We start from the raw sequence: 25,072 nt of genomic DNA, 5'->3' as shown, positions 1-25,072 counted from the left end.
GGTAAAATCGAAAAAAATTGAAAAAATTTTTTTTTTTAGACTTAGTCATTTTTCCGGCGTTTATCAGATTTTCAGATAGGGGAAATGTCAGTGAGCATTCCGATTTCAGTTCCAGAGCGATTCGCCCAATGAGTCCTTCATATTTAGTCGTTTTCAGCCAATTTTCTGAATTTTTGAAAATTTCACTTTTTTGTGGAAATATCCACTAAATGAGGGAATAATATGTGTGAGGGTACCCCAGGAGTGTTCCAAATGTGTGTGGGTAGAATATATATCCCACGTGGGTAAAATTGAAAAAAGGTGAAAAAATTTTTTTTTTTGGACTTACTCATTTTTCCGGCGTTTATCAGACTTTCAGATAGGGGAAATGTCAGTGAGCGTTCCAATTTCAGTTCCAGAGCGATTCGCCCGATGAGTCCTTCATATTTAGTCATTTTCAGCCAATTTTCAGAATTTTTGAAAATTTCACGTTTTTGTGAAAATATGCACTAAATGAGGGAATAATATGTGTGCGGGTACCCAAGAAGAGTTCCAAATGTGTGTGGGAAGAATATAAATCCCACGGGGGTAAAATTGAAAAAAGGTGAAAAAAATTTCTTTTGGGAACTTTGTCATTTTTCTGGCGTTTATCAGACTTTCAGATAGGGGAATTGTCAGAGAGCATTCCGATTTCAGTTCCAGAGCGATTCGCCCGATAACTATTTCATATTTAGTCGTTTTCAGCCAATTTTCTGAATATTTGAAAATTTCACTTTTTTGTGGAAATATCCACTAAATGAGGGAATATTATCTGTGAGGGTACCCCAGGAGAGTTCCAAATGTGTGTGGGTAGAATATATATCCCACGGGGGAAAAATTGAAAAAAGGTGAAAAAAATTTTTTTTTGGACTTATTCATTTTTTCAGCGTTTATCAGAATTTCAGATAGGGGAAGTGTCAGTGAGCGTTCCGATTTCAGTTCCAGAGCGATTTGCCCGATGAGTCCTTCATATTTAGTCGTTTTCAGCCAATTTTCAGAATTTTTGAAAATTTCACTTTTTTGTGAAAATATCCACTAAATGAGGGAATAATATGTGTGAGGGTACCCCAGGAGAGTTCCAAATGTGTGTGGGTAGAATATATATCCCACGGGGGTAAAATTGAAAAAAGGTGAAAATTTTTTTTTTTCGACTTAGTCATTTTTCCGGCGTTTATCAGACTTTCAGATAGCGGAAATGTCAGTGAGCGTTCCGATTTCAGTTCCAGAGCGATTCGCCCGATGAGTCCTTCATATTTAGTCATTTTCAGCCAATTTTCAGAATTTTTGAAAATTTCACGTTTTTGTGAAAATATCCACTAAATGAGGGAATAATATGTGTGAGGGTACCCCAGGAGAGTTCCAAATGTGTGTGGGTAGAATATATATCCCACGGGGGTAAAATTGAAAAAAGTTTAAAAAAATTTTTTTTGAATTTAGTCATTTTTACGGTGTTTATCAGAATTTCAGTTAGAGGAAATGTCAGTGAGCGTTCCGATTTCAGTTCCAGAGCGATTCGCCCGATGAGTCCATCATATTTAGTTGTTTTCAGCCAATTTTCAGAATTTTTGAAAATTTCACGTTTTTGTGAAAATATCCACTAAATGAGGGAATAATATGTGTGAGGGTACAACAGGAGAGTTCCAAATGTGTGTGGGTAGAATATATATCCCACGGGGGTAAAATTGAAAAAAGTTTTAAAAATTTTTTTTTGGGACTTAGTCATTTTTCCGGCGTTTATCAGACTTTCAGGTAGGGGAAATGTCAGTGAGCGTTCCAATTTCAGTTCCAGAGCGATTTGCCCGATGAGTCGTTCATATTTAGTCATTTTCAGCCAATTTTCAGAATTTTTTGAAAATTTCACTTTTTTGTGAAAATATCCACTAAATGAGGGAATAATATGTGTGAGGGTACTCTAGGAGACTTCCAAATGTGTGTGGGTAGAAGATATATCCCACGGGGGTAAAATTGAAAAAAGGTGAAAAAAAATATTATTTGGACTTAGTCATTTTTCCGGCGTTTATCAGACTTTCAGTTAGGTGAAATGTCAGTGAGCGTTCCGATTTCAGTTCCAGAGCGATTCGCCCTATGAGTCCTTCATATTTAGTTGTTTTCAGCCAATTTTCTGAATTTTTGAAAATTTCACTTTTTTGTGAAAATATCCACTAAATGAGGGATTAATATGTGTGAGGGTACCACGGGAGTGTTCCAAATGTGTGTGGGTAGAATATATATCCCACGGGGGTAAAATTGAAAAAAGGTGAAAAAAATATTTTTTTGGACTTAGTCATTTTTTCAGCGTTTATCAGACTTTCAGATAGGAGAAATGTCAGTGAGCGTTCCGATTTCAGTTCCAGAGCGATTCCCCCGATGAGTCCTTCATATTTAGTCGCTTTCAGCCAATTTTCAGAATTTTTGAAAATGTCACTTTTTTGTGAAAATATCCACTAAATGAGGGAATAATATGTGTGAGGGTACCCCAGGAGAGTTCCAAATGTGTGTGGGTAGAATATATATCCCACGGGGGTAAAATTGAAAAAAGTTGAAAAATTTTTTTTTTTAGACTTAGTCATTTTTCCGGCGTTTATCAGACTTTCAGATAGGGGAAATGTCAGTGAGTGTTCCGATTTCAGTTCCAGAGCGATTCGCCCGATGAGTCTTCATATTTAGTCGCTTTCAGCCAATTTTCAGAATTTTTGAAAATGTCACTTTTTTGTGAAAATATCCACTAAATGAGGGAATAATATGTGTGAGGGTACCCCAGGAGAGTTCCACATGTGTGTGGGTAGAATATATATCCCACGGGGGTAAAATTTAAAAAAGGTGAAAAAAATTCTTTTTAGACTTAGTCATTTATCCGGCGTTTATCAGACTTTCAGATAGGGGAAATGTCAGTGAGCGTTCCGATTTCAGTTCCAGAGCGATTCGCCCGATGAGTCCTTCATATTTAGTCGTTTTCAGCCAATTTTCAGAATTTTTGAAAATTTCACTTTTTTGTGAAAATATCCACTAAATGAGGGAATAATATGTGTGAGGGTACCCCAGGAGAGTTCCAAATGTATATGGGTAGAATATATATCGCACGGGGGTAAAATTGAAAAAAGTTGAAAAAAAATTTTTTGGGACTGTCATTTTTCCGGCGTTTATCAGACTTTCAGTTAGGGGAAATGTCAGTGAGCGTTCCGATTTCAGTTTCAGAGCGATTTGCCCGATGAGTCCTTCATATTTAGTCGTTTTCAGCCAATTTTCAGAATTTTTGAAAATTTCACGTTTTTGTGAAAATATCCACTAAATGAGGGAATAATATGTGTGAGGGTACCCCAGGAGAGTTCCAAATGTGTGTGGGTAGAATATATATCCCACGGGGGTAAAATTGAAAAAAGTTTTAAAAATTTTTTTTTGGGACTTTCATTTTCCGACGTTTATCAGACTTTCAGGTAGGGGAAATGTCAGTGAGCGCTCCAATTTCAGTTCCAGAGCGATTTGCCCGATGAGTCGTTCATATTTAGTCATTTTCAGCCAATTTTCAGAATTTTTTGAAAATTTCACTTTTTTGTGAAAATATCCACTAAATGAGGGAATAATATGTGTGAGGGTACAACATGAGAGTTCCAAATGTGTGTGGGTAGAATATATATCCCACGGGGGTAAAATTGAAAAAAGGTGAAAAAAACATTTTTTTGGACTTTGTCATTTTTCCGGCGTTTATCAGACTTTCAGATAGGAGAAATGTCAGTGAGCGTTCCAATTTCAGTTCCAGAGCGATTCGCCCGAATGAGTCCTTCATGTTTAGTCGTTTTCAGCCAATTTTCTGAATTTTTGAAAATTTCACTTTTTTGTGAAAATATCCACTAAATGAGGGAATAATATGTGTGAGGGTACCCCAGGAGAGTTCCAAATGTGTGTGGGTAGAATATATATCTCACTGGGGTAAAATTGAAAAAAGTTGAAAAAAAATATTTTTTGGACTTAGTCATTTTTCCGGCGTTTATCAGACTTTCAGTTAGGGGAAATGTCAGTGAGCGTTCCGATTTCAGTTCCAGAGCGATTCGCCCTATGAGTCCTTCATATTTAGTTGTTTTCAGCCAATTTTCTGAATTTTTGAAAATTTCACTTTTTTGTGAAAATATCCACTAAATGAGGGAATAATATGTGTGAGGGTACCCCAGGAGAGTTACAAATGTATATGGGTAGAATATATATCGCACGGGGGTAAAATTGAAAAAAGTTGAAAAAAAATTTTTTTGGACTGTCATTTTTCCGGCGTTTATCAGACTTTCAGTTAGGGGAAATGTCAGTGAGCGTTCCGATTTCAGTTTCAGAGCGATTCGCCCGATGAGTCCTTCATATTTAGTCATTTTCAGCCAATTTTCAGAATTTTTGAAAATTTCACGTTTTTGTGAAAATATCCACTAAATGAGGGAATAATATGTGTGAGGGTACCCCAGGAGAGTTCCAAATGTGTGTGGGTAGAATATATATTCCACGGGGGTAAAATTGAAAAAAGTTGAAAAAATTTTTTTTTTAGACTTAGTCATTTTTCCGGCGTTTATCAGACTTTTAGATAGGGGAAATGTCAGTGAGCATTCCGATTTAAGTTCCAGAGCGATTCGCCCGATGAGTCGTTCATATTTAGTCATTTTCAGCCAATTTTCAGAATTTTTGAAACTTTCACTTTTTTGTGAAAATATTCACTGAATGAGGGAATAATATGTGTGCGGGTACCCAACTAGAGTTCCAAATGTGTGTGGGAAGAATATAAATCCCACGGGGGTAAAATTGAAAAAAGGTGAAAAAAATTTTTTTGGGAACTTTGTCATTTTTCTGGCGTTTATCAGACTTTCAGATAGGGGAATTGTCAGAGAGAATTCTGATTTCAGTTCGAGAGCGATTCACCCGATAACTATTTCATATTTAGTCGTTTTCAGCCAATTTTCTGAATTTTTGAAAATTTCACTTTTTTGTGAAAATATCCACTAAATGAGGGAATAATATGTGTGAGGGTACCCCAGGAGAGTTCCAAATGTGTGTGGGTAGAATATATATCCCACGGGGGTAAAATTGAAAAAAGGTGAAAAAAATTTTTTTTTTGGACTTACTCATTTTTCCGGAGTTTATCAGACTTTCAGATAGGGGAAATGTCAGTGAGCGTTCCGATTTCAGTTCCAGAACGATTCGCCCGATGAGTCCTTCATATTTAGTCATTTTCAGCCAATTTTCAGAATTTTTGAAAATTTCACTTTTTTTGTGAAAATATCCACTAAATGAGGGAATAATATTTGTGAGGGCACCCCAGGAGAGTTCCAAATGTGTGTGGGTAGAATATATATCCCAAGGGGGTAAAATTGAAAAAAGGTGAAAAAAATTTTTTTTTTGACTTACTCATTTTTTCAGCGTTTATCAGACTTTCAAATAGGGGAAATGTCAGTGAGCATTCCGATTTCAGTTCCAGCGCGATTCGCACGATGAGTCCTTCATATTCAGTCGTTTTCAGCCAATTTTCTGAATTTTTGAAAATTTCACTTTTTTGTGAAAATATCCACTAAATGAGGGAATAATATGTGTGAGGGTACCACAGGAGTGTTCCAAATGTGTGTGGGTAGAATATATATCCCACGGGGGTAAAATTGAAAAAAGGTGAAAAAAATATTTTTTTGGACTTAGTCATTTTTCCGGCGTTTATCAGACTTTCAGATAGGGGAAATGTCAGTGAGCGTTCCGATTTCAGTTCCAGAGCGATTCGCCCGATGAGTCCTTCATATTCAGTCGTTTTCAGCCAATTTTCTGAATTTTTGAAAATTTCACTTTTTTGTGAAAATATCCACTAAATGAGGGAATAATATGTGTGAGGGTACCCCAGGAGAGTTCCAAATGTATATGGGTAGAATATATATCCCACGGGGATAAAATTGAAAAAAGTTTGAAAAATTTTTTTTTTTAGACTTAGTCATTTTTCCTGCGTTTATCAGACTTTCAGATAGCGGAAATGTCAGTGAGCGTTCCGATTTCAGTTCCAGAGCGATTCGCCCGATGGGTCCTTCATATTTAGTCGTTTTCAGCCAATTTTCAGAATTTTTGAAAATGTCACTTTTTTGTGAAAATATCCACTAAATGAGGGAATAATATGTGTGAGGATACCCCAAGAGAATTCCACATGTGTGTGGGTAGAATATATATCCCATGGGGGTAAATTTGAAAAAAGGTGCAAAAAATTTTTTTTTGGACTTAGTCATTTTTTCAGCGTTTATCAGACTTTCAGATAGGAGAAATGTCAGTGAGCGTTCCGATTTCAGTTCCAGAGCGATTCTCCCGATGAGTCCTTCATATTTAGTCGTTTTCAGCCAATTTTCTGAATTTTTGAAAATTTCACTTTTTTGTGAAAATATCCACTAAATGAGGGAATAATATGTGTGAGGGTACCCCAGGAGAGTTCCAAATGTGTGTGGGTAGAATATATATCCCACGGGGGTAAAATTGAAAAAAGTTGAAAATATTTTTTTTTTAGACTTAGTCATTTTTCCGGCGTTTATCAGACTTTCAGATAGCGGAAAAGTCAGAGAGCGTTCCGATTTCAGTTCCAGAGCGCTTCGCCCGATGAGTCCTTCAAATTTAGTCGTTTTCAGCCAATTTTCAGAATTTTTGAAAATTTCACTTTTTTGTGAAAATATCCACTAAATGAGGGAATAATATGTGTGAGGGTACCCCAGGAGAGTTCCAAATGTGTGTGGGTAGAATATATATCCCACGGGGGTAAAATTGAAAAAAGTTGAAAATATTTTTTTTTTAGACTTAGACATTTTTCCAACGTTTATCAGACTTTCAGATAGCGGAAAAGTCAGAGAGCGTTCCGATTTCAGTTCCAGAGCGATTCGCCCGATGAGTCCTTCATATTTAGTCGTTTTCAGCCAATTTTCCGAATTTTTGAAAATTTCACTTTTTTGTGAAAATATCCACTAAATGAGGGAATAATATGTGTGAGGGTACCCCAGGAGAGTTCCAAATGTGTGTGGGTAGAATATATATCCCACGGGGGTAAAATTGAAAAAAGGTGAAAAAATTTTTTTTTTCGACTTAGTCATTTTTTCAGCATTTATCAGACTTTCAGATAGGGGAAATGTCAGTGAGTGTTCAGATTTCAGTTCCAGAGTGATTCGCCTGATGAGTCCTTCATATTTAGTCGTTTTCAGCCAATTTTCAGAATTTTTGAAAATTTCACTTTTTTGTGAAAATATCCACTAAATGAGGGAATAATATGTGTAAGGGTACCCCAGGAGAGTTCCAAATGTGTGTGGGTAGAATATATATCCCACGGGGGTAAAATTGAAAAAAATTGAAAATATTTTTTTTTTAGACTTAGACATTTTTCCAGCGTTTATCAGACTTTCAGATAGCGGAAAAGTCAGAGAGCGTTCCGATTTCAGTTCCAGAGCGATTCGCCCGATGAGTCCTTCATATTTAGTCGTTTTCAGCCAATTTTCCGAATTTTTGAAAATTTCACTTTTTTGTGAAAATATCCACTAAATGAGGGAATAATATGTGTGAGGGTACCCCAGGAGAGTTCCAAATGTGTGTGGGTAGAATATATATCCCACGGGGGTAAAATTGAAAAAAGGTGAAAAATTTTTTTTTTTGGACTTAGTCATTTTTTCAGCATTTATCAGACTTTCAGATAGGGGAAATGTCAGTGAGTGTTCAGATTTCAGTTCCAGAGCGATTCGCCTGATGAGTCCTTCATATTTAGTCGTTTTCAGCCAATTTTCAGAATTTTTGAAAATTTCACTTTTTTGTGAAAATATCCACTAAATGAGGGAATAATATGTGTGAGGGTACCCCAGGAGAGTTCCAAATGTGTGTGGGTAGAATATATATCCCACGGGGGTAAAATTGAAAAAAGTTGAAAATATTTTTTTTTTAGACTTAGACATTTTTCCAGCGTTTATCAGACTTTCAGATAGCGGAAAAGTCAGAGAGCGTTCCGATTTCAGTTCCAGAGCGATTCGCCCGATGAGTCCTTCATATTTAGTCGTTTTCAGCCAATTTTCCGAATTTTTGAAAATTTCACTTTTTTGTGAAAATATCCACTAAATGAGGGAATAATATGTGTGAGGGTACCCCAGGAGAGTTCCAAATGTGTGTGGGTAGAATATATATCCCACGGGGGTAAAATTGAAAAAAGGTGAAAAATTTTTTTTTTTGGACTTAGTCATTTTTTCAGCATTTATCAGACTTTCAGATAGGGGAAATGTCAGTGAGTGTTCAGATTTCAGTTCCAGAGCGATTCGCCTGATGAGTCCTTCATATTTAGTCGTTTTCAGCCAATTTTCAGAATTTTTGAAAATTTCACTTTTTTGTGAAAATATCCACTAAATGAGGGAATAATATGTGTGAGGGTACCCCAGGAGAGTTCCAAATGTGTGTGGGTAGAATATATATCCCACGGGGGTAAAATTGAAAAAAATTGAAAATATTTTTTTTTTTTTGGCTTAGACATTTTTCCAGCGTTTATCAGACTTTCAGATAGCGGAAAAGTCAGAGAGTGTTCCGATTTCAGTTCCAGAGCGATTCGCCCGATGAGTCCTTCATATTTAGTCGTTTTCAGCCAATTTTCCGAATTTTTGAAAATTTCACTTTTTTGTGAAAATATCCACTAAATGAGGGAATAATATGTGTGAGGGTACCCCAGGAGAGTTCCAAATGTGTGTGGGTAGAATATATATCCCACGGGGGTAAAATTGAAAAAAAGTGAAAAATTTTTTTTTTTGGACTTAGTCATTTTTTCAGCATTTATCAGACTTTCAGATAGGGGAAATGTCAGTGAGTGTTCAGATTTCAGTTCCAGAGCGATTCGCCTGATGAGTCCTTCATATTTAGTCGTTTTCAGCCAATTTTCAGAATTTTTGAAAATTTCACTTTTTTGTGAAAATATCCACTAAATGAGGGAATAATATGTGTGAGGGTACCCCAGAAGAGTTCCAAATGTGTGTGGGTAGAATATATATCCCACGGGGGTAAAATTGAAAAAAGTTGAAAATATTTTTTTTTTAGACTTAGACATTTTTCCAGCGTTTATCAGACTTTCAGATAGCGGAAAAGTCAGAGAGCGTTCCGATTTCAGTTCCAGAGCGATTCGCCCGATGAGTCCTTCATATTTAGTCGTTTTCAGCCAATTTTCCGAATTTTTGAAAATTTCACTTTTTTGTGAAAATATCCACTAAATGAGGGAATAATATGTGTGAGGGTACCCCAGGAGAGTTCCAAATGTGTGTGGGTAGAATATATATCCCACGGGGGTAAAATTGAAAAAAGGTGAAAAATTTTTTTTTTTGGACTTAGTCATTTTTTCAGCATTTATCAGACTTTCAGATAGGGGAAATGTCAGTGAGTGTTCAGATTTCAGTTCCAGAGCGATTCGCCTGATGAGTCCTTCATATTTAGTCGTTTTCAGCCAATTTTCAGAATTTTTGAAAATTTCACTTTTTTGTGAAAATATCCACTAAATGAGGGAATAATATGTGTGAGGGTACCCCAGGAGAGTTCCAAATGTGTGTGGGTAGAATATATATCCCACGGGGGTAAAATTGAAAAAAATTGAAAATATTTTTTTTTTTTTGGCTTAGACAGTTTTCCAGCGTTTATCAGACTTTCAGATAGCGGAAAAGTCAGAGAGTGTTCCGATTTCAGTTCCAGAGCGATTCGCCCGATGAGTCCTTCATATTTAGTCGTTTTCAGCCAATTTTCCGAATTTTTGAAAATTTCACTTTTTTGTGAAAATATCCACTAAATGAGGGAATAATATGTGTGAGGGTACCCCAGGAGAGTTCCAAATGTGTGTGGGTAGAATATATATCCCACGGGGGTAAAATTGAAAAAAATTGAAAATATTTTTTTTTTTTTGGCTTAGACATTTTTCCAGCGTTTATCAGACTTTCAGATAGCGGAAAAGTCAGAGAGTGTTCCGATTTCAGTTCCAGAGCGATTCGCCCGATGAGTCCTTCATATTTAGTCGTTTTCAGCCAATTTTCCGAATTTTTGAAAATTTCACTTTTTTGTGAAAATATCCACTAAATGAGGGAATAATATGTGTGAGGGTACCCCAGGAGAGTTCCAAATGTGTGTGGGTAGAATATATATCCCACGGGGGTAAAATTGAAAAAAAGTGAAAAATTTTTTTTTTTGGACTTAGTCATTTTTTCAGCATTTATCAGACTTTCAGATAGGGGAAATGTCAGTGAGTGTTCAGATTTCAGTTCCAGAGCGATTCGCCTGATGAGTCCTTCATATTTAGTCGTTTTCAGCCAATTTTCAGAATTTTTGAAAATTTCACTTTTTTGTGAAAATATCCACTAAATGAGGGAATAATATGTGTGAGGGTACCCCAGAAGAGTTCCAAATGTGTGTGGGTAGAATATATATCCCACGGGGGTAAAATTGAAAAAAGTTGAAAATATTTTTTTTTTAGACTTAGACATTTTTCCAGCGTTTATCAGACTTTCAGATAGCGGAAAAGTCAGAGAGCGTTCCGATTTCAGTTCCAGAGCGATTCGCCCGATGAGTCCTTCATATTTAGTCGTTTTCAGCCAATTTTCCGAATTTTTGAAAATTTCACTTTTTTGTGAAAATATCCACTAAATGAGGGAATAATATGTGTGAGGGTACCCCAGGAGAGTTCCAAATGTGTGTGGGTAGAATATATATCCCACGGGGGTAAAATTGAAAAAAGGTGAAAAATTTTTTTTTTTGGACTTAGTCATTTTTTCAGCATTTATCAGACTTTCAGATAGGGTAAATGTCAGTGAGTGTTCAGATTTCAGTTCCAGAGCGATTCGCCTGATGAGTCCTTCATATTTAGTCGTTTTCAGCCAATTTTCAGAATTTTTGAAAATTTCACTTTTTTGTGAAAATATCCACTAAATGAGGGAATAATATGTGTGAGGGTACCCCAGGAGAGTTCCAAATGTGTGTGGGTAGAATATATATCCCACGGGGGTAAAATTGAAAAAAATTGAAAATATTTTTTTTTTTTTGGCTTAGACAGTTTTCCAGCGTTTATCAGACTTTCAGATAGCGGAAAAGTCAGAGAGTGTTCCGATTTCAGTTCCAGAGCGATTCGCCCGATGAGTCCTTCATATTTAGTCGTTTCCAGGAAATTTTCTGAATTTTTGAAAATTTCACTTTTTTGGGAAAATATCTACTAAATGAGGGAATAATATGTGTGAGGGTACAACAGGAGAGTTCCAAATGTGTGTGGGTAGAATATATATCCCACAGGGGTAAAATTGAAAAAAGGTGAAAAAAAATTTTTTTTCGACTTTGTCATTTTTCCGGCGTTTATCAGACTTTCAGATAGCGGAAATGTCAGTGAGCGTTCCGATTTCAGTTCCAGAGCGATTCGCCCGATGAGTCCTTCATATTTAGTCGTTTTCAGCCAATTTTCCGAATTTTTGAAAATTTCACTTTTTTGTGAAAATATCCACTAAATGAGGGAATAATATGTGTGAGGGTACCCCAGGAGAGTTCCAAATGTGTGTGGGTAGAATATATATCCCACGGGGGTAAAATTGAAAAAAAGTGAAAAATTTTTTTTTTTGGACTTAGTCATTTTTTCAGCATTTATCAGACTTTCAGATAGGGGAAATGTCAGTGAGTGTTCAGATTTCAGTTCCAGAGCGATTCGCCTGATGAGTCCTTCATATTTAGTCGTTTTCAGCCAATTTTCAGAATTTTTGAAAATTTCACTTTTTTGTGAAAATATCCACTAAATGAGGGAATAATATGTGTGAGGGTACCCCAGAAGAGTTCCAAATGTGTGTGGGTAGAATATATATCCCACGGGGGTAAAATTGAAAAAAGTTGAAAATATTTTTTTTTTAGACTTAGACATTTTTCCAGCGTTTATCAGACTTTCAGATAGCGGAAAAGTCAGAGAGCGTTCCGATTTCAGTTCCAGAGCGATTCGCCCGATGAGTCCTTCATATTTAGTCGTTTTCAGCCAATTTTCCGAATTTTTGAAAATTTCACTTTTTTGTGAAAATATCCACTAAATGAGGGAATAATATGTGTGAGGGTACCCCAGGAGAGTTCCAAATGTGTGTGGGTAGAATATATATCCCACGGGGGTAAAATTGAAAAAAGGTGAAAAATTTTTTTTTTTGGACTTAGTCATTTTTTCAGCATTTATCAGACTTTCAGATAGGGGAAATGTCAGTGAGTGTTCAGATTTCAGTTCCAGAGCGATTCGCCTGATGAGTCCTTCATATTTAGTCGTTTTCAGCCAATTTTCAGAATTTTTGAAAATTTCACTTTTTTGTGAAAATATCCACTAAATGAGGGAATAATATGTGTGAGGGTACCCCAGGAGAGTTCCAAATGTGTGTGGGTAGAATATATATCCCACGGGGGTAAAATTGAAAAAAATTGAAAATATTTTTTTTTTTTTGGCTTAGACAGTTTTCCAGCGTTTATCAGACTTTCAGATAGCGGAAAAGTCAGAGAGTGTTCCGATTTCAGTTCCAGAGCGATTCGCCCGATGAGTCCTTCATATTTAGTCGTTTTCAGCCAATTTTCCGAATTTTTGAAAATTTCACTTTTTTGTGAAAATATCCACTAAATGAGGGAATAATATGTGTGAGGGTACCCCAGGAGAGTTCCAAATGTGTGTGGGTAGAATATATATCCCACGGGGGTAAAATTGAAAAAAATTGAAAATATTTTTTTTTTTTTGGCTTAGACATTTTTCCAGCGTTTATCAGACTTTCAGATAGCGGAAAAGTCAGAGAGTGTTCCGATTTCAGTTCCAGAGCGATTCGCCCGATGAGTCCTTCATATTTAGTCGTTTTCAGCCAATTTTCCGAATTTTTGAAAATTTCACTTTTTTGTGAAAATATCCACTAAATGAGGGAATAATATGTGTGAGGGTACCCCAGGAGAGTTCCAAATGTGTGTGGGTAGAATATATATCCCACGGGGGTAAAATTGAAAAAAAGTGAAAAATTTTTTTTTTTGGACTTAGTCATTTTTTCAGCATTTATCAGACTTTCAGATAGGGGAAATGTCAGTGAGTGTTCAGATTTCAGTTCCAGAGCGATTCGCCTGATGAGTCCTTCATATTTAGTCGTTTTCAGCCAATTTTCAGAATTTTTGAAAATTTCACTTTTTTGTGAAAATATCCACTAAATGAGGGAATAATATGTGTGAGGGTACCCCAGAAGAGTTCCAAATGTGTGTGGGTAGAATATATATCCCACGGGGGTAAAATTGAAAAAAGTTGAAAATATTTTTTTTTTAGACTTAGACATTTTTCCAGCGTTTATCAGACTTTCAGATAGCGGAAAAGTCAGAGAGCGTTCCGATTTCAGTTCCAGAGCGATTCGCCCGATGAGTCCTTCATATTTAGTCGTTTTCAGCCAATTTTCCGAATTTTTGAAAATTTCACTTTTTTGTGAAAATATCCACTAAATGAGGGAATAATATGTGTGAGGGTACCCCAGGAGAGTTCCAAATGTGTGTGGGTAGAATATATATCCCACGGGGGTAAAATTGAAAAAAGGTGAAAAATTTTTTTTTTTGGACTTAGTCATTTTTTCAGCATTTATCAGACTTTCAGATAGGGTAAATGTCAGTGAGTGTTCAGATTTCAGTTCCAGAGCGATTCGCCTGATGAGTCCTTCATATTTAGTCGTTTTCAGCCAATTTTCAGAATTTTTGAAAATTTCACTTTTTTGTGAAAATATCCACTAAATGAGGGAATAATATGTGTGAGGGTACCCCAGGAGAGTTCCAAATGTGTGTGGGTAGAATATATATCCCACGGGGGTAAAATTGAAAAAAATTGAAAATATTTTTTTTTTTTTGGCTTAGACAGTTTTCCAGCGTTTATCAGACTTTCAGATAGCGGAAAAGTCAGAGAGTGTTCCGATTTCAGTTCCAGAGCGATTCGCCCGATGAGTCCTTCATATTTAGTCGTTTCCAGGAAATTTTCTGAATTTTTGAAAATTTCACTTTTTTGGGAAAATATCTACTAAATGAGGGAATAATATGTGTGAGGGTACAACAGGAGAGTTCCAAATGTGTGTGGGTAGAATATATATCCCACGGGGGTAAAATTGAAAAAAGGTGAAAAATTTTTTTTTTGGACTTAGTCATTTTTTCAGCGTTTATCAGACTTTCAGATAGGGGAAATGTCAGTGAGCGTTCAGATTTCAGTTCCAGAGCGATTCGCCCGATGAGTCCTTCATATTTAGTCGTTTTCAGCCAATTTTCAGAATTTTTGAAAATTTCACTTTTTTGTGAAAATATCCACTAAATGAGGGAATAATATGTGTGAGGGTACCCCAGGAGAGTTCCAAATGTGTGTGGGTAGAATATATATCCCACGGGGGTAAAATTGAAAAAAGTTAAAAATATTTTTTTTTTAGACTTAGACATTTTTCCGGCGTTTATCAGACTTTCAGATAGCGGAAAAGTCAGAGAGCGTTCCGATTTCAGTTCCAGAGCGCTTCGCCCGATGAGTCCTTCATATTTAGTCGTTTTCAGCCAATTTTCAGAATTTTTGAAAATTTCACTTTTTTGTGAAAATATCCACTAAATGAGGGAATAATATGTGTGAGGGTACCCCAGGAGAGTTCCAAATGTGTGTGGGTAGAATATATATCCCACGGGGGTAAAATTGAAAAAAGGTGAAAATTTTTTTTTTCGACTTAGTCATTTTTCCTGCGTTTATCAGACTTTCAGATAGCGGAAAAGTCAGAGAGCGTTCCGATTTCAGTTCCAGAGCGATTCGCCCGATGAGTCCTTCAAATTTAGTCGTTTTCAGCCAATTTTCAGAATTTTTGAAAATTTCACTTTTTTGTGAAAATATCCACTAAATGAGGGAATAATATGTGTGAGGGTTCCCCAGGAGAGTTCCAAATGTGTGTGGGTAGAATATATATCCCACGGGGGTAAAATTGAAAAAAGGTGAAAAAATTTTTTTTTGGACTTAGTCATTTTTTCAGCGTTTATCAGACTTTCAGATAGGAGAAATGTCAGTGAGCATTCAGATTTCAGTTCCAGAGCGATTCGCCCGATGAATCCTTCATATTTAGTCGTTTTCAGCCAATTTTCAGAATTTTTGAAAATTTCACTTTTTTGTGAAAATATCCACTAAATGAGGGAATAATATGTGTGAGGGTACCCCAGGAGAGTTCCAAATGTGTGTGGGTAGAATATATATCCCACGGGGGTAAAATTGAAAAAAGTTGAAAAAAAATTTTTTTGGACTGTCATTTTTCCGGCGTTTATCAGACTTTCAGTTAGGGGAAATGTCAGTGAGCATTCCGATTTCAGTTCCAGAGCGATTCGCCCGTTGAGTCCTTCATATTTAGTCGTTTTCAGCCAATTTTCAGAATTTTTTAAAATTTCACATTTTTGTGAAAATATCCACTAAATGAGGGAATAATATGTGTGAGGGTACCCCAGGAGAGTTCCAAATGTGTGTGGGTAGAATATATATCCCACGGGGGTAAAATTGAAAAAAGGTGAAAATTTTTTTTTTTTGGACTTAGTCATTTTTCCTGCGTTTATCAGACTTTCAGATAGCGGAAAAGTCAGAGAGCGTTCCGATTTCAGTTCCAGAGCGATTCGCCCGATGAGTCCTTCAAATTTAGTCGTTTTCAGCCAATTTTCAGAATTTTTGAAAATTTCACTTTTTTGTGAAAATATCCACTAAATGAGGGAATAATATGTGTGAGGGTACCCCAGGAGAGTTCCAAATGTGTGTGGGTAGAATATATATCCCACGGGGGTAAAATTGAAAAAAGGTGAAAAAATTTTTTTTTTGGACTTAGTCATTTTTCCGGCGTTTATCAGACTTTCAGATAGGGGAAATGTCAGTGAGCGTTCCGATTTCAGTTCCAGAGCGATTCGCCCGATGAGTCCTTCATATTTAGTCGTTTTCAGCAAATTTTCCGAATTTTTGAAAATTTCACTTTTTTGTGAAAATATCCACTAAATGAGGGAATAATATGTGTGAGGGTACCCCAGGAGAGTTCCAAATGTGTGTGGGTAGAATATATATCCCACGGGGGTAAAATTGAAAAAATGTGAAAAATTTTTTTTTTGGACTTAGTCATTTTTTCAGCGTTTATCAGACTTTCAGATAGGGGAAATGTCAGTGAGCGTTCAGATTTCAGTTCCAGAGCGATTCGCCCGATGAGTCCTTCATGTTTAGTCGTTTTCAGCCAATTTTCAGAATTTTTGAAAATTTCATTTTTTTGTGAAAATATCCACTAAATGAGGGAATAATATGTGTGAGGGTACCCCAGGAGAGTTCCAAATGTGTGTGGGTAGAATATATATCCCACGGGGGTAAAATTGAAAAAAGTTGAAAATATTTTTTTTTTAGACTTAGACATTTTTCCGGCGTTTATCAGACTTTCAGATAGCGGAAAAGTCAGAGAGCGTTCCGATTTCAGTTCCAGAGCGCTTCGCCCGATGAGTCCTTCATATTTAGTCGTTTTCAGCCAATTTTCAGAATTTTTGAAAATTTCACTTTTTTGTGAAAATATCCACTAAATGAGGGAATAATATGTGTGAGGGTACCCCAGGAGAGTTCCAAATGTGTGTGGGTAGAATATATATCCCACGGGGGTAAAATTGAAAAAAGTTGAAAATATTTTTTTTTTAGACTTAGTCATTTTTCCGGCGTTTATCAGACTTTCAGATAGCGGAAAAGTCAGAGAGCGTTCCGATTTCAGTGCCAGAGCGATTCGCCCGATGAGTCCTTCAAATTTAGTCGTTTTCAGCCAATTTTCAGAATTTTTGAAAATTTCACTTTTTTGTGAAAATATCCACTAAATGAGGGAATAATATGTGTGAGGGTACCCCAGGAGAGTTCCAAATGTGTGTGGGTAGAATATATATCCCACGGGGGTAAAATTGAAAAAAGGTGAAAATTTTTTTTTTGGACTTAGTCATTTTTTCAGCGTTTATCAGACTTTCAGATAGGGGAAATGTCAGTGAGCGTTCAGATTTCAGTTCCAGAGCGATTCGCCCGATGAGTCCTTCATATTTAGTCGTTTTCAGCCAATTTTCAGAATTTTTGAAAATTTCACTTTTTTGTGAAAATATCCACTAAATGAGGGAATAATATGTGTGAGGGTACCCCAGGAGAGTTCCAAATGTGTGTGGGTAGAATATATATCCCACGGGGGTAAAATTGAAAAAAGTTGAAAATATTTTTTTTTTAGACTTAGACATTTTTCCGGCGTTTATCAGACTTTCAGATAGCGGAAAAGTCAGAGAGCGTTCCGATTTCAGTTCCAGAGCGCTTCGCCCGATGAGTCCTTCATATTTAGTCGTTTTCAGCCAATTTTCCGAATTTTTGAAAATTTCACTTTTTTGTGAAAATATCCACTAAATGAGGGAATAATATGTGTGAGGGTACCCCAGGAGAGTTCCAAATGTGTGTGGGTAGAATATATATCCCACGGGGGTAAAATTGAAAAAAGGTGAAAAATTTTTTTTTTGGACTTAGTCATTTTTTCAGCGTTTATCAGACTTTCAGATAGGGGAAATGTCAGTGAGCGTTCAGATTTCAGTTCCAGAGCGATTCGCCCGATGAGTCCTTCATATTTAGTCGTTTTCAGCCAATTTTCAGAATTTTTGAAAATTTCACTTTTTTGTGAAAATATCCACTAAATGAGGGAATAATATGTGTGAGGGTACCCCAGGAGAGTTCCAAATGTGTGTGGGTAGAATATATATCCCACAGGGGTAAAATTGAAAAAAGTTGAAAATATTTTTTTTTTAGACTTAGACATTTTTCCGGCGTTTATCAGACTTTCAGATAGCGGAAAAGTCAGAGAGCGTTCCGATTTCAGTTCCAGAGCGCTTCGCCCGATGAGTCCTTCATATTTAGTCGTTTTCAGCCAATTTTCAGAATTTTTGAAAATTTCACTTTTTTGTGAAAATATCCACTAAATGAGGGAATAATATGTGTGAGGGTACCCCAGGAGAGTTCCAAATGTGTGTGGGTAGAATATATATCCCACGGGGGTAAAATTGAAAAAAGGTGAAAAATTTTTTTTTCGACTTAGTCATTTTTCCTGCGTTTATCAGACTTTCAGATAGCGGAAAAGTCAGAGAGCGTTCCGATTTCAGTTCCAGAGCGATTCGCCCGATGAGTCCTTCATATTTAGTCGTTTTCAGCCAATTTTCAGAATTTTTGAAAATTTCACTTTTTTGTGAAAATATCCACTAAATGAGGGAATAATATGTGTGAGGGTACCCCAGGAGAGTTCCAAATGTGTGTGGGTAGAATATATATCCCACGGGGGTAAAATTGAAGAAAGTTGAAAATATTTTTTTTTTAGACTTAGTCATTTTTCCGGCGTTTATCAGACTTTCAGATAGGGGAAATGTCAGTGAGCGTTCCGATTTCAGTTCCAGAGCGATTCGCCCGATGAGTCCTTCATATTTAGTCGTTTTCAGCCAATTTTCAGAATTTTTGAAAATTTCACTTTTTTGTGAAAATATCCACTAAATGAGGGAATAATATGTGTGAGGGTACCCCAGGAGAGTTCCAAATGTGTGTGGGTAGAATATATATCCCACGGGGGTAAAATTAAAAAAAGTTGAAAATATTTTTTTTTTAGACTTAGACATTTTTCCGGCGTTTATCAGACTTTCAGATAGCGGAAAAGTCAGAGAGCGTTCCGATTTCAGTTCCAGAGCGCTTCGCCCGATGAGTCCTTCATATTTAGTCGTTTTCAGCCAATTTTCAGAATTTTTGAAAATTTCACTTTTTTGTGAAAATATCCACTAAATGAGGGAATAATATGTGTGAGGGTTCCCCAGGAGAGTTCCAAATGTGTGTGGGTAGAATATATATCCCACGGGGGTAAAATTGAAAAAAGGTGAAAAATTTTTTTTTTGGACTTAGTCATTTTTTCAGCGTTTATCAGACTTTCAGATAGGAGAAATGTCAGTGAGCATTCAGATTTCAGTTCCAGAGCGATTCGCCCGATGAGTCCTTCATATTTAGTCGTTTTCAGCCAATTTTCAGAATTTTTGAAAATTTCACTTTTTTGTGAAAATATCCACTAAATGAGGGAATAATATGTGTGAGGGTACCCCAGGAGAGTTCCAAATGTGTGTGGGTAGAATATATATCCCACGGGGGTAAAATTGAAAAAAGTTGAAAATATTTTTTTTTTAGACTTAGACATTTTTCAGGCGTTTATCAGACTTTCAGATAGCGGAAAAGTCAGAGAGCGTTCCGATTTCAGTTCCAGAGCGATTCGCCCGATGTGTCCTTCATATTTAGTCGTTTCCAGCCAATTTTCTGAATTTTTGAAAATTTCACTTTTTTGGGAAAATATCTACTAAATGAGGGAATAATATGTGTGAGGGTACAACAGGAGAGTTCCAAATGTGTGTGGGTAGAATATATATCCCACAGGGGTAAAATTGAAAAAAGGTGAAAAAAATATTTTTTTGGACTTTGTCATTTTTCCGGCGTTTATCAGACTTTCAGATAGGGGAAATGTCAGTGAGCGTTCCGATTTCAGTTCCAGAGCGATTCGCCCGATGAGTCCTTCATATTTAGTTGTTTTCAGCCAATTTTCTGAATTTTTGAAAATTTCACTTTTTTGTGAAAATATCCACTAAATGAGGGAATAATATGTGTGAGGGTACCCCAGGAGAGTTCCAAATGTATATGGGTAGAATATATATCCCACGGGGGTAAAATTGAAAAAAATTGAAAAAAAATTTTTTTGGACAGTCATTTTTCCGGCGTTTATCAGACTGTCAGTTAGGGGAAATGTCAGTGAGCATTCCGATTTCAGTTCCAGAGCGATTCGCCCGTTGAGTCCTTCATATTTAGTCGTTTTCAGCCAATTTTCAGAATTTTTGAAAATTTCACATTTTTGTGAAAATATCCACTAAATGAGGGAATAATATGTGTGAGGGTACCCCAGGAGAGTTCCAAATGTGTGTGGGTAGAATATATATCCCACGGGGGTAAAATTGAAAAAAGGTGAAAAATTTTTTTTTTTGGACTTAGTCATTTTTTCAGCGTTTATCAGACTTTCAGATAGGGGAAATGTCAGTGAGCGTTCAGATATCAGTTCCAGAGCGATTCGCCCGATGAGTCCTTCATATTTAGTCGTTTTCAGCCAATTTTCAGAATTTTTGAAAATTTCACTTTTTTGTGAAAATATCCACTAAATGAGGGAATAATATGTGTGAGGGTACCCCAGGAGAGTTCCAAATGTGTGTGGGTAGAAAATATATCCCACGGGGGTAAAATTGAAAAAAGGTGAAAAAATTTTTTTTTTGGACTGTCATTTTTTCAGCGTTTATCAGACTTTCAGATAGGGGAAATGTCAGTGAGCGTTCAGATTTGAGTTCCAGAGCGATTCGCCCGATGAGTCCTTCATATTTAGTCGTTTTCAGCCAATTTTCAGAATTTTTGAAAATTTCACTTTTTTGTGAAAATATCCACTAAATGAGGGAATAATATGTGTGAGGGTACCCCAGGAGAGTTCCAAATGTGTGTGGGTAGAATATATATAACACGGCGGTAAAATTGAAAAAAGTGGAAAATATTTTTTTTTTAGACTTAGACATTTTTCCAGCGTTTATCAGACTTTCAGATAGCGGAAAAGTCAGAGAGCGTTCTGATTTCAGTTCCAGAGCGATTCGCCCGATGAGTCCTTCATATTTAGTCATTTTCAGCCAATTTTCCGAATTTTTGAAAATTTCACTTTTTTGTGAAAATATCCACTAAATGAGGGAATAATATGTGTGAGGGTACCCCAGGAGAGTTCCAAATGTGTGTGGGTAGAATATATATCCCACGGGGGTAAAATTGAAAAAAGGTGAAAAATTTTTTTTTTAGACTTAGACATTTTTCCAGCGTTTATCAGACTTTCAGATAGCGGAAAAGTCAGAGAGCGTTCCGATTTCAGTTCCAGAGCGATTCGCCCGATGAGTCCTTCATATTTAGTCGTTTTCAGCCAATTTTCCGAATTTTTGAAAATATCACTTTTTTGTGAAAATATCCACTAAATGAGGGAATAATATGTGTGAGGGTACCCCAGGAGAGTTCCAAATGTGTGTGGGTAGAATATATATCCCACGGGGGTAAAATTGAAAAAAGGTGAAAAATTTTTTTTTTTGGACTTAGTCATTTTTCCTGCGTTTATCAGACTTTCAGATAGCGGAAAAGTCAGAGAGCGTTCCGATTTCAGTTCCAGAGCGATTCGCCCGATGAGTCCTTCAAATTTAGTCGTTTTCAGCCAATTTTCAGAATTTTTGAAAATTTCACTTTTTTGTGAAAATATCCACTAAATGAGGGAATAATATGTGTGAGGGTACCCCAGGAGAGTTCCAAATGTGTGTGGGTAGAATATATATCCCACGGGAGTAAAATTGAAAAAAGGTGAAAATTTTTTTTTTTTGGACTTAGACATTTTTCAGGCGTTTATCAGACTTTCAGATAGCGGAAAAGTCAGAGAGCGTTCCGATTTCAGTTCCAGAGCGATTCGCCCGATGTGTCCTTCATATTTAGTCGTTTCCAGCCAATTTTCTGAATTTTTGAAAATTTCACTTTTTTGGGAAAATATCTACTAAATGAGGGAATAATATGTGTGAGGGTACAACAGGAGAGTTCCAAATGTGTGTGGGTAGAATATATATCCCACAGGGGTAAAATTGAAAAAAGGTGAAAAAAATATTTTTTTGGACTTTGTCATTTTTCCGGCGTTTATCAGACTTTCAGATAGGGGAAATGTCAGTGAGCGTTCCGATTTCAGTTCCAGAGCGATTCGCCCGATGAGTCCTTCATATTTAGTTGTTTTCAGCCAATTTTCTGAATTTTTGAAAATTTCACTTTTTTGTGAAAATATCCACTAAATGAGGGAATAATATGTGTGAGGGTACCCCAGGAGAGTTCCAAATGTATATGGGTAGAATATATATCCCACGGGGGTAAAATTGAAAAAAATTGAAAAAAAATTTTTTTGGACAGTCATTTTTCCGGCGTTTATCAGACTGTCAGTTAGGGGAAATGTCAGTGAGCATTCCGATTTCAGTTCCAGAGCGATTCGCCCGTTGAGTCCTTCATATTTAGTCGTTTTCAGCCAATTTTCAGAATTTTTTAAAATTTCACATTTTTGTGAAAATATCCACTAAATGAGGGAATAATATGTGTGAGGGTACCCCAGGAGAGTTCCAAATGTGTGTGGGTAGAATATATATCCCACGGGGGTAAAATTGAAAAAAGGTGAAAAATTTTTTTTTTTGGACTTAGTCATTTTTTCAGCGTTTATCAGACTTTCAGATAGGGGAAATGTCAGTGAGCATTCAGATATCAGTTCCAGAGCGATTCGCCCGATGAGTCCTTCATATTTAGTCGTTTTCAGCCAATTTTCAGAATTTTTGAAAATTTCACTTTTTTGTGAAAATATCCACTAAATGAGGGAATAATATGTGTGAGGGTACCCCAGGAGAGTTCCAAATGTGTGTGGGTAGAAAATATATCCCACGGGGGTAAAATTGAAAAAAGGTGAAAAATTTTTTTTTTGGACTGTCATTTTTTCAGCGTTTATCAGACTTTCAGATAGGGGAAATGTCAGTGAGCGTTCAGATTTGAGTTCCAGAGCGATTCGCCCGATGAGTCCTTCATATTTAGTCGTTTTCAGCCAATTTTCTGAATTTTTGAAAATTTCACTTTTTTGTGAAAATATCCACTAAATGAGGGAATAATATGTGTGAGGGTACCCCAGGAGAGTTCCAAATGTGTGTGGGTAGAATATATATAACACGGCGGTAAAATTGAAAAAAGTGGAAAATATTTTTTTTTTAGACTTAGACATTTTTCCAGCGTTTATCAGACTTTCAGATAGCGGAAAAGTCAGAGAGCGTTCTGATTTCAGTTCCAGAGCGATTCGCCCGATGAGTCCTTCATATTTAGTCATTTTCAGCCAATTTTCCGAATTTTTGAAAATTTCACTTTTTTGTGAAAATATCCACTAAATGAGGGAATAATATGTGTGAGGGTACCCCAGGAGAGTTCCAAATGTGTGTGGGTAGAATATATATCCCACGGGGGTAAAATTGAAAAAAGGTGAAAAATTTTTTTTTTAGACTTAGACATTTTTCCAGCGTTTATCAGACTTTCAGATAGCGGAAAAGTCAGAGAGCGTTCCGATTTCAGTTCCAGAGCGATTCGCCCGATGAGTCCTTCATATTTAGTCGTTTTCAGCCAATTTTCAGAATTTTTGAAAATTTCACTTTTTTGTGAAAATATCCACTAAATGAGGGAATAATATGTGTGAGGGTACCCCAGGAGAGTTCCAAATGTGTGTGGGTAGAATATATATCCCACGGGGGTAAAATTGAAAAAAGGTGAAAAATTTTTTTTTTTGGACTTAGTCATCTTTCCGGCATTTATCAGACTTTCAGATAGGGGAAATGTCAGTGAGCGTTCCGATTTCAGTTCCAGAGCGATTCACCGGATGAGTCCTTCATATTTAGTCGTTTTCAGCCAATTTTCCGAATTTTTGAAAATTTCACTTTTTTGTGAAAATATCCACTAAATGAGGGAATAATATGTGTGAGGGTACCCCAGGAGAGTTCCAAATGTGTGTGGGTAGAATATATATCCCACGGGGGTAAAATTGAAAAAAGTTGAAAAAATTTTTTTTTTAGACTTAGTCATTTTTCCGGCGTTTATCAGACTTTCAGATAGCGGAAAAGTCAGAGAGCGTTCCGATTTCAGTTCCAGAGCGATTCGCCCGATGAGTCCTTTATATTTAGTCGTTTTCAGCCAATTTTCCGAATTTTTGAAAATTTCACTTTTTTGTGAAAATATCCACTAAATGAGGGAATAATATGTGTGACGGCACCCCAGGAGAGTTCCAAATGTGTGTGGGTAGAATATATATCCCATGGGGGTAAAATTGAAAAAAGGTGAAAAAATTTTTTTTTTGGACTTAGTCATTTTTTCAGCGTTTATCAGACTTTCAGATAGCGGAAAAGTCAGAGAGCGTTCCCCTTTCAGTTCCAGAGCGATTCGCCCGATGAGTCCTTCATATTTAGTCGTTTTCAGCCAATTTTCAGAATTTTTGAAAATTTCACTTTTTTGTGAAAATATCCACTAAATGAGGGAATAATATGTGTGAGGGTACCCCAGGAGAGTTCCAAATGTGTGTGGGTAGAATATATATCCCACGGGGGTAAAATTGAAAAAAGGTGAAAAATTTTTTTTTTTCGACTTAGTCATCTTTCCGGCGTTTATCAGACTTTCAGATAGGGGAAATGTCAGTGAGCGTTCCGATTTCAGTTCCAGAGCGATTCGCCCGATGAGTCCTTCATATTTAGTCGTTTTCAGCCAATTTTCCGAATTTTTGAAAATTTCACTTTTTTGTGAAAATATTCACTAAATGAGGGAATAATATGTGTGAGGGTACCCCAGGAGAGTTCCAAATGTGTGTGGGTAGAATATATATCCCATGGGGGTAAATTTGAAAAAAGGTGCAAAAAATTTTTTTTTGGACTTAGTCATTTTTTCAGCGTTTATCAGACTTTCAGAAAGGAGAAATGTCATTGAGCATTCCGATTTCAGTTCCAGAGCGATTCTCCCGATGAGTCCTTCATATTTAGTCGTTTTCAGCCAATTTTCTGAATTTTTGAAAATTTCACTTTTTTGTGAAAATATCCACTAAATGAGGGAATAATATGTGTGAGGGTACCCCATGAGAGTTCCAAATGTGTGTGGGTAGAATATATATCCCAAGGGGGTAAAATTGAAAAAAGTAGAAAAAATTTTTTTTTTAGACTTAGTCATTTTTCCGTCCTTTATCAGACTTTCAGATAGCGGAAAAGTCAGAGAGCGTTCCGATTTCAGTTCCAGAGCGATTCGCCCGATGAGTCCTTCATATTTAGTCGTTTTCAGCCAATTTTCCGAATTTTTGAAAATTTCACTTTTTTGTGAAATGAGGGAATAATATGTGTGAGGGTACCCCAGGAGAGTTCCAAATGTGTGTGGTTAGAATATATATCCCACGGGGGT

This window comes from Phyllobates terribilis, unplaced genomic scaffold (genome assembly GCF_046119375.1).
Source record: "Phyllobates terribilis strain yellow unplaced genomic scaffold, ASM4611937v1 Scaffold_13__5_contigs__length_258822181, whole genome shotgun sequence".
In the NCBI taxonomy this organism is placed as follows: Eukaryota; Metazoa; Chordata; class Amphibia; order Anura; family Dendrobatidae; genus Phyllobates; species Phyllobates terribilis.
The sequence above is the reverse complement of the archived record's forward strand: the minus strand, read 5'-3'. Positions refer to the sequence as shown.